Source organism: Triticum aestivum, chromosome 3D, assembly GCF_018294505.1.
Source record: "Triticum aestivum cultivar Chinese Spring chromosome 3D, IWGSC CS RefSeq v2.1, whole genome shotgun sequence".
Lineage (NCBI taxonomy): Eukaryota > Viridiplantae > Streptophyta > Magnoliopsida > Poales > Poaceae > Triticum > Triticum aestivum.
In genome coordinates, this window is record NC_057802.1 from 605,885,143 (window position 1) to 605,896,490 (window position 11,348).

An 11,348-nucleotide genomic window follows, 5' to 3' on the forward strand; every position below is an offset into this window, starting at 1 on the left:
ATGCTGTGGTGTGGCACGAGCACACCAGTGTGTGGCTTCTTCTCAAAAAAACCAGTGTGTGGCTGTGTACGATGGCGATTCTCAAAAAAAAAAAGATTGTGCGATGGTAATCGTGATGAGTCAAACGTGTTTTTCCAGGTAAAAGTTGTATTACTCGCACCACAAGGGGATTACAATCGATATAGTTAAGCTATCCTAAAAAGAAAAGATATAGTTAAGCTCAATGGCTCAGGCCAGGTCATCGTTCTACCATCTAACGAGAGTAACCCTACAAAAAAGCTAAACGAGCAGAGTTTGCCAAAGAGCTACTAATTACTCCTATATTCTAAGAACGATTAGTGTGCGTAATACTCGTTCTACGGAGATTCGTCACGTGTTTGACCTCGTTCACCAATGAAGAGTAACGCGATCTTCCAGGGACGCGAGCTTGAATCATCTTGACTGCCACTAGAGAGCCCATCTCGATCGCTGCCGACAGGTCCGTACGCATTAAGGCTAAAGATGGACCTTCCATGCACGCTCCAAGTTCAGCTTACAACGCTCCCCAACAAGAAAAGGCTGCCTGCACGAGGAGAACAAAATTGATCCATGCTCATCGTGCGAGACCATACCCAAACCAGCTTTACCATCAAGAGAGCCATTGCAGTTCATTTTCATCTTACCCAGCGTAGACAAACTCCGCCTAATAGGATGTATGCCCTAGTGGAAGGATGAACATAAGCTACAACAATTTGCCTTTACATGGATCCGCGAACGACTTTGCCTCAAGGCTTAATATTTTCAAGCACAAGAAATGACACACATCAGACATGGCTCTCAACTATTCGAAAAGCTCTTGGACAAATATAGAAAGGATGAAAATTTAGCTAGTAATTCTTTAGGGCTTGGTCCAGGCCGCCATGTTTGGCTTTTCGAGCCCCAGGTCTTGCAAAACCTTACACTTTAGTTCAGAGAACTATGCGCAACGCTATTGTTCAATGAAAAGCTCCTAAGAATGGTATGGCAAAGTTAAACATTGATGATGCGGTTACTTTCTCCAGGTTTTCCACCTAAGTTCAACGCATGAACTTCTATAAGATGAAAAATTCTGAAAGTTCACTGTTTATTTGGGAAAATTCTGAAAGTTCAATTTTTATTTTTATTTTTTAAACTTGCAAAAACTTAAATTTTCTGAATGTTTGCATTTCCAAAGTTCAAACACAAATTTCTCAAAGTTTTGAATCCCAAAAGTCGGGTCTTGATTTTTCTAAAAGTTTCACACATAATTTTCTAAAGGTGCCAAAAATGGAAAGCAGTCAAGTGTTTTGACTTTCTATGAATGGGAAGTTCACACCTGCTGGTAATTGTGCAGGACTAACCCCCATCTCTTAATAATTCATAAGTTTGTTCAGATTATGGAATAATGTTTTGCTACTGTGTTGAGCTACTTGGCATATTTGGGTTTTTTAGGCTGCAAATAAGCACATTTCTTCCGAGAATTAACTTGTATCACTAGTAGAAAAGAGGGCTTTGGTTCAGGCCAGGTCAGCCCATTAGTCTCGGTTCAGTCCAGAACCGGGACCAATGGGGGCACTGGTCCCGGTTCGTGAGGCCAGGGGCCTGCCGGGCCTCGTGGGGGCATTGGTCCCGGTTCGTCTGGCCCCTTTGGTCCCGGTTGGTGGGACGAACCGGGACCAATGGGCCTCGCTCCTGGCCCACCACCATTGGTCCCGGTTGGTGGCTTGAACCGGGACCATAGGCTGCCCTTTAGTCCCGGTTCATGCCACGAACCAGGACCAATGAGGTGCCTATATATATCCCTCGCCCGCGAGCAGAGCACTCCAGTGCTCTGTTTTTCTCTGGCCGGCGAGGGGAGGGCTTTGTGGTGCTCTAGCTCACCTCCTATGCACATGAGGTGTTCGATGAAATGCCCGAGCCACACTAGTTAAGCTTTCTCCTCTCGAAGCTCGACCTCAAAGCTCCATTTTCCTCGAGATTTGTCTAGGTTTAGCGGCCCGTCATGTCCCATTCCCGTCTTCACCGCCGTCGATCGCCCGCGCTGATCTCGTCGCCGGCACCGCCGTGGTGAGCCTCTTGTTCTTATCTTCTTTCTGAAAGAAAAAATTCTTACTTTAGATAGATACTTGTCTAATTTTCTTACTATTTTATTGCTTGTTATTATATAGTGCGATGATTTTGGTATCCGCCCCCGTCGGCCCTCGTCCTGTCTATGATTCGGATGTGGTATATATTATCTTTATAACTATTGATTCATTTATTGTTTATGAAAATTATGCCGACCAACGTGACATAGATTTTATTTATCTAGGAGGTATGTGAACCGGAAATTCCAACCGACCCTATTGTCGAGAGGTTAAATTTAGTTGAAGAAGAAAACAATTTCTTGAAGGAAAAAATAAAAAAAAATTGAGGAGGAGAAGATGATATTGGAGTTGCATATTGCGGATGTCGTCGATGATCACAAGATCAAGATGGATGCAATGCGCTTGAAGATTAGAAAGATTAGAAAATATGCCATTCATACCGAGGCTTGGTATCATTATGCCGTTGGATCAATTGTTATCTTGGTTGCGATTATGATCGCATTTGTTTTCGCATTGAAATGTTTTACATAGTTTCAATGTATGGTTTAATTAATTAGATGCTCCGGAGAGCTATATGTTGTTAGATGAGAACTATGTATGTACTTTGGTTTTAATGTGATGATGAACTTCTATTAATTTGGTCACATAATTATCTATTCATGATGTTCTGTAATGGTTTTTGACACACTTAATTATATATAATGCACGCAGATGAACCGGCAATGAATGTACGGTGAGAGACACACCTCTGAGTACATTAAGGGCGTGCATGATTTTCTCGAAGTGGCTGAGGCAAACAAGCAGAATGGTTTTATGTGTTGTCCATGCCCTAAATGTGGGAATACGAAGTCTTACTCTGACCGGAAAATCCTTCACACCCACCTGCTTTATAAGGGTTTCATGCCACACTATAATGTTTGGACGAGGCACGGAAAAATAGGGGTTATGATGGAAGACGGCGAAGAAGAAGAGGATGATGACAACTATGTGCCCCCTGAATACGGTGATGCTGCAACAGGGGAAGCTGTTGAAGATCAAGAGGAACCAGACGATGTGCCCAATGATGCTGCAACGGGGAAGCTGCTGAAGATCAAGAGGAACCAGTGCCCGATGATGATGATCTCCGCCGGGTCATTGTCGATGCAAGGACGCAATGCGAAAGTCAAAAGGAGAAGCTGAAGTTCGATCGCATGTTAGAGGATCACAAAAAAGGGTTGTACCCCAATTTCGATGATGGCAACACAAAGCTCGGCACCGTACTGGAATTGCTGCAGTGGAAGACAGAGAATGCTGTGCCTGACAAAGGATTTGAGAAGCTATTGAAAATATTGAAGAAGAAGCTTCCAAAGGATAACGAATTGCCCGACTGTACATGCGTAGCAAAGAAGGTCGTATGCCCTCTAGGATTGGAGGTGCAGAAGATACATGCATGCCCTAATGACTGCATCCTCTACCGCGGTGCGTACAAGGATCTGAACGCATGCCCGGTATGCGGTGCATTGCGGTATAAGATCAGACGAGATGACCCTGGTGATGTTGATGGCGAGCCCCCCAGGAAGAGGGTTCCTGCGAAGGTGATGTGGTATGCTCCTATAATACCACGGTTGAAGCGTCTGTTCAGAAAAGAAGAGCATGCCAAGTTGATGCGATGGCACAGTGAGGACCGTAAGAAAGACGGAAAGTTGAGAGCACCCGCTGACGGGTCGCAGTGGAGAAAAATCGAGAGAAAGTACTGGGTTGAGTTTGCAGCTGACCCAAGGAACGTATGGTTTGGTTTAAGAGCGGATGGCATTAATCCTTTCGGGAGCAGAGCAGCAATCACAGCACCTGACCCGTGACTCTATGTATGTATAACCTTCCTCCTTGGATGTGCATGAAGCGCAAGTTCATTATGATTGCAGTTCTCATCCAAGGCCCTAAGCAACCCGGCAACGACATTGATGTGTACCTAAGGCCATTAGTTGAAGAACTTTTACGGCTGTGGAATGGAAACGGTGTACGTACGTGGGATGAGCACAAACTGGAGGAATTTAACCTGCACGCGTTGCTGTTTGTAACCATCAACGATTGGCCCGCTCTCAGTAACCTTTCAGGACAGACAAACAAGGGATACCACACATGCACGCACTGTTTAGATGACACTGAAAGTATATACCTGGACAAATGCAGGAAGAATGTGTACCTGGGCCATCGTCGATTTCTTCCGACCAACCATCAATGTTGAAAGAAAGGCAAGCATTTCAAAGGCGAGGCAGATCACCGGAAGAAGCCCGCCATGCGTACCGGTGATCACGTACTTGCTATGGTCAATGATTTACACGTAATCTTTGGAAAGGGTCCCGGCGGACTAGCTATTTCGAATGACGCTGAGGGACACGTACCCATGTGGAAGAAGAAATCTATATTTTGGGACCTACCCTACTGGAAAGACCTAGAGGTCCGCTCTTCAATCGACGTGATGCACGTGACGAAGAACCTTTGCGTGAACCTGCTAGGCTTCTTGGGTGTGTATGGGAAGACAAAAGATACACCTGAGGCACGGGAGGACCTGCAACGTTTGCACAAAAAGACGGCATGCCTCCGAAGCAGTATGAAGGTCTTGCCAGCTACGCTCTTACGAAAGAAGAGAAAGAAATCTTCTTTGAATGCCTGCTCAGTATGAAGGTCCCGACTGGCTTCTCGTCGAATATAAAGGGAATAATAAATATGCCAGAGAAAAAGTTCCAGAACCTAAAGTCTCACGACTGCCACGTGATTATGACGCAACTGCTTCCGGTTGCATTGAGGGGGCTTCTACCGGAAAACGTCCGATTAGCCATTGTGAAGCTATGTGCATTCCTCAATGCAATCTCTCAGAAGGTGATCGATCCAGAAACCATACCAAGGCTAAGGAGTGATGTGGCGCAATGTCTTGTCAGTTTCGAGCTGGTGTTCCCACCATCCTTCTTCAATATCATGACGCACGTCCTAGTTCATCTAGTCGACGAGATTGTCATTCTGGGGCCCGTATTTCTACACAATATGTACCCCTTTGAGAGGTTCATGGGAGTCCTAAAGAAATATGTCCGTAACCGCGCTAGGCCAAAAGGAAGCATCTCCATGGGCCATCAAACAGAGGATGTCATTGGGTTTTGTGTTGACTTCATTCCTGGCCTTAATAAGATAGGTCTCCCTAAATCGCGGTATGAGGGGAGACTGACTGGAAAAGGCACGCTAGGAGCGGACTCAATAATATGCAGGGACGGGCATTCTTGGTCTCAAGCACACTACACAGTTCTAAAGAACTCTACCTTGGTGACCCCGTATGTCGATGAACACAAGAACAGTCTGCGCTCCAAACACCCGGAGTAGTGCGACGACTGGATTACATATGAACACATCAGGACTTTCAGCACTTAGTTGGAAACACGTCTCAGAGGTGACAACACTGTTTGTGATGAGCTGTACTGGTTGTCCAGGGGACCATCTTTGACTGTATTGACTTACAAAGGATACAAGATAAATGGGAATACATTTTACACGATCGCCCAAGATCAAAAAAGCACCAACCAAAACAGCGGTGTCCGCTTTGATGCAGCAACCGAGAGGGTAAAGGACACATATTATGGTTACATAGTGGACATATGGGAACTTGACTACGGACATGATTTTAAGGTCCCTTTGTTTAAGTGCAACTGGGTCAATCTATCAGGAGGCGGGGTACAGGTAGACCCACAGTACGGAATGACAACAGTGGATCTGAAAAATCTTGGATACACTGACGAACCGTTTGTCCTGGCCAATGATGTGGCACAGGTTATCTATGTGAAGGACATGTCTACCAAACCGAGAAAAAGAAAAGATAAGGAAGCGAATACATCATACGATGAGCCAAATCGCCACATAGTTCTTTCAGGAAAAAGGGACATCGTGGGAGTGGAGGGCAAGACAGACATGTCTGAAGATTATGAAAAGTTCCATGAAATTCCTCCCTTCAAAGTCAAGGCTGACCCAAGCATCCTGATAAACGATGAAGATTATCCATGGTTACGGCGCAATAAGCAAATGACACAAGCGAAAAAAAAGAGAAGACTTTCTCCCGCAACTATTATGATGATACCATGCCAACTTTGTAACAGACGAGTATGATACCATTGTCCGTTTTGTACACGAAGTGCATCCAGTTTTTGCCGTAACCGTCTCAACTTTCCTGCACATGCTATGTGGATGAAATGATGATACCATGCCAACTTTCAACCTTTTCAGAGTTCATTTGAAAAACTTTTCAATTTCAGGGTCTTATAGCTCAAAATAATCAATAAATGAATGAAAAATAAGAAATGAAGTCAGAAAGGGTTGAAAATTGATGATGTGGCTTTGAATGGTGCATTTTGAACACACAAAAAGTCAGGAGTTCAAATAGTTTAAAAAACTAAAATCCCTTTGTAACAGACGAGTTTCCGTATGAAATCCTAATACTTCGAAAGAGATTGTCCGTTTTGTACACGAAGTGCATCCAATTTTTGCCGTAACCCTCTCAACTTCCTTGCACATGCTATGTGGATGAAATGATGATACCATGCCAACTTTCAACCTTTTCAGAGTTCATTTGAAATGTTTTTCAATTTTAGGGTCTTATAGCTCAAAATAATCAGTAAATGTATGAAAAATGGTGCATGAAAAATAACAAATAAAATAAATAAGTAATTAGAAACAAAATAAAATAAACTTTAATAAAATATATAAGTACAAACAAAATAAAATAAACTTTAATAATATAAATAAAATTTATGAAACTAAAATTATCAAAGTATTTTCTGTTCAAAACATTATAAGCAACCTCTAGTATTATTGAAACTAAAATTATATAAAATTGATGCAACTAAAATTATCGAAGTATTTTCTGTTCAAAATCATTGAAAGCAAAAAGAATTTTCATAAAGAACTTTTTTGGTTAGAAACTTTAATAGCAAAAAGAATTATCATAAAGTAAAATAAATAAGTAATTAGAACAAAATAAAATAAAATAAATAAGTTTTTTTGTTGTAAGTAGAAACAAAACAAAACAAATAAAGCAAAAAAGAAAACAAAAAACAGGCAAAAAATAAAAAATATGCCACCTACTGGGCCACCACGGCCTGAATACGACTAGGATTCAGGCCCGCAGAAGGCCCAGTAGGCCCATCAGGCATAGCAGTGACAATTAGGCCCGTAAGCCTACAATGGAGAGGAGCTCGAGAGGGGAGCGGCAGTGGGGCTTATAAACCAGTACGCGCCCCTCTCAACTAGCGAGGTGGGGCTAAACTTTCGACGCGGGCACAGCAGCACAAGGCCTTTGGTCCCGGTTGGTGGCACCAACCGGGACTAAAGGGGTGCATTGGTACCGGTTGGTGGCACTAACCGGTTCCAATGCCCCCCCCCTTAGTCCCGGTTGGTGCCACCAACCGGGACCAAAGGCCGCCGCTTCCCGCCCTTTGGGCTGCTGAAAAGAGACCTTTGGTCCCGGTTGGTGGCACCAACCGGGACTAAAAGGGGCATTGGTCTCGATTGCTGCCATGAACCGGTACCAATGCTCTCTGTATATAAGCAGGACTTGTAAATTTTTCAGTTTCATCGAACATTTGCCCCCCGACGACGCCGAACTCATCGACGCCGCCAGGCTGCCCGTGCTCGCCGTCGCCGCCCCGCGCCCTTGCTGCCCGTGCTCGCCGACGCCGCCAGCCTGCCCGTGCTCGCCGTCGCCGCCCCGCCGCCCGCTCCTCGTCACCGCCCACTGCTCGTCGCCGTCGCCCCGCGCCGTCGCCCTGCCCCGACGCGCCGCCCCGGCCCGTGTCCCTGCCCTGACGCGCCGCCCCGGCCCGCGCGCCCCTGCCCTGACGCGCCACCCCGGCCCGAGCCCCTGCCCCGACGCCGCCCCACGCCCCCGGCCTGCCCCGACCAAACGCCGCCGCCACGTTCGGTCCGGCCGCCGGCCTTCCTCTCTGTTTTTTTCATATATATGATATTTTTTTTTCAGATTTTTGTTCATATATATGATGATTTGTTTTTTGCATTTTTATAAAAATGTATATATGTATGTATGTTCTCTGTGCATATAAAAGTTAGATTATTAGTACATTTGGGTACATTTGAGGTTAGTTTCATTTTTAGAAAAGTTTTATATATTTAGGAAAAGAAGGAAGAGAAGGAAGAAGGAAGAAGAAGAAAAAGTTTTATATATGCAAAAGTTACATTTTTAGAAAAGTATTATATATCTAGCTAGGAAGATAATGAAGAAGAAGAAAAAGAAGGAGAGGAAAAAGGAAAATAAGAAGAAGAAAAAAGAAGAAAAAAAAGAGGAGAAGAAGAAAGGAATAGAGGAGACTCCTTTATTCCTTTCTTCTTCTCCTCTTTTCCTCTATTCCTTTCTTCTTCTCCTCTTTTTTTTCTTCTTTTTTTTCTTCAATCTTCTCCTCTATTAATATCTTCTTCTCCTCTTCTTATTTCTTCTTCGTCTTCTTATTTTTTATCGGATATGTCGTTGTCGATATACCCCGTGTCCCGATAACTTCAACACGAGGGGGGGGTGGGGTTCGACCTACCCCCTCCCCGATAACATTATTTTCCCATGTATGTATGTCGTCGTTGTCGATATAACCCCCTCCCGGATAACTTCGACCGTGATAACTTATACCACGGGAGCACCCCCCGGCCCTCTCGCTTGACCAAAACTCTCGAGGACACCCAAACCCTAGAAAAAAACGATGTCGGTCTCCTACCCCCTCCCGCCGCGCCCCTACCCTTGAAGCGTTGCCGAGGCCACCCCAAACCCGGAATAAGCTAGGTCTATGTTTGCACTAATATATCCACCTGCTGTCATGTTTGTGTAATAATTGCCATGTTGTAATATTTGCAGAAACAATGGAGCACGGACGAGATGAGGAAGCAGAAGAGGTGTTGGGGGACATAATCTTAGCCGGAGGTGATGTCTTGTCGTATCTTAACGACAATGATGGTCTGGAAGAACAGGGTGAAGAAGCAGGCTACGGTGATCGAAGAGTGGAGGAGGAAAGACATGATTATGATGGCTCCGGTGACCCAATGCTGGTGCAAGAAGGAGCCCGTGGTGACGGCTCCGGTGACCGAACAGAGTCCGGCCAGGTAAATATATTAGTTAAGCCTGTGCTGACTAGCTAATTGATGCATTCATTGTTTTGGTATGTACACATATTAATTAACTCTCGCCTTTCTTATTTTTTCTAGCCCTCCGGATCAAGCACAACTTCGGTAAAGAGACGAGGCCCGAAGAGAAAGTTGCGCTCGGATGAAAGGTTTGAGATCACAGCAATCGCGCGTGACGGCCAATCGATTGAACCCATCCGGACAAAGGAAGCATTTGCTGCTCAGTGCGGGGTTCTTGTTAGGGACAAGATCCCGATCAGCATCCACCAATGGTATAAGCCTAAGAAGGAAGACCCTGAGGTGTCTTATGTCAATGATATGCAGAAAGATGATCTTTGGACTGAGTTGAAGGCAAATTTCACCCTACCGCCAGAGGAGGATCCGGAGAAGCCAGTTAAAGAGAAATTAATCAAGTTTCATGCTCTTAAGAAGATGGCAGACCTATTCAGGAGGTGGAAGAATGAGCTGAAAACATTTGTCGACAAAGAAGAGACACCAGAATTCATCGGCAAATATGAGAAGATCAGATATCACTGGCCCGCATTTGTGGCCCACAAGACATCGGAAAAGAGTAAGAAGTTGTCAGCGACAAACAAGAAAAATGCTGCGAAGAAGAAGCTTCACCATCGCACGGGGTCAGGTGGCTACCTCAAAGCCTGTCCTAAGTGGGCCAAGGCTGAGAATGATCTGCTTGATAAAGGGATCGAACCAGAGACAATGAACTGGCCAGACCGTTGCCAGACTTGGTTCTTCGGGGCTGGCGGAACCTTGGACCCTGTATCAGGGAAGTGCGTTTGGACGGACGAGCTTTTGAGAAAACCAGTCAAGAGGCTTTAGCACTATATCGATGCAGCGCAGCAAGGGACGTTCGTTCCAGACAGAGAGAACGACGAGCTCACAATGGCCCTCGAGAATCCTGAGCACCCTGGATGGACACGAGGCACGCCAGGCTCCGTTCCATGGAAGGCTGGTTTTCCGGACGCAGGCGGTTATAGTAATGTAATTGATGACTTATGCATGCGTGCGCAGCTTCCACTATATTCTCCTAGAGATTAAGCTTGAGCAGGGACTAGTAACCGTCTTAGACTCGAGACGAAAAGATCCCCAGGACTATGCGGACATGACTCAAATGCTCGAGAAGTAAGTTAAATCGATCATTATGCACCATATCAGCAACTTTGTTCATTTCCTGATATCAAGTAATTGTTTTCTTTGTCTGACAGGGTTTGGAGAAAATTCACCAAAAAAGCTCCGGGACTGCCGAAGAACCTGCAATTTAGACACCCGAAAGTAAGTACTATAGTAGCATGTTCCGCGCATCTCCTAGTGATTCAAGCGCTAGTTTCATCAATACCATTTAGCACGCTTGCTTATCAGTTTGATTGACCTCTATTTCTTGTAAAGTGGTTGTGGCAGGAACAAGGGAATGATTTCTATGGATACTACGTTTGCGAGTCCATCCGCCACACGACCTGTGAGCGGGGCTACTCTGACGAACAATATGAAGTGCGTAAGCAATAATATTCACAATTTTATTTTATTACCCTCATTTGTGTTGAGTTTCATTTATTCATATATATATGTATTGACCCCCTTCTTCAAATTAGATCTTTCGGATGCGGGATGAACTCCTAGCACCAGATTGTATGCGAGCAATTCAAGAGGAATTGGCGGCATTCTTCCTTGACCACGTGATCGCTGAAAACGGAGAATACTATGTGGACCCTGTGTTCATATATAATTAGGAGATTATATTGTAAGAGATAATTATTGTATATATGTAGCCGGTAGTGTCAGATAGATATACGAGAACTTGTTGTTCGACCAATCTCTCGGAGAAGGAGAGGTGGTCGATATCACTTCTCTCTGTATGCATATGTTCATGACGATCTTCTGTTTCCTTCATTTGCTTACTAGCTAGCGTGTCGAGTCCTCTCTATACGTATATAGTACGTGGCGTCGACCAAGCACGGAGATAAGAGAGGACACTTCTCTCTATTAATTAGCTAGCTAACACAATATATGAAACACCTAAATTAACCCCCCAAAACCCCCAACCCCCCTTCAAAAAAAACAAAAACCCCAGCCCCTGAAATGCTGACGCGTGGATGCCTATTGGTCCCG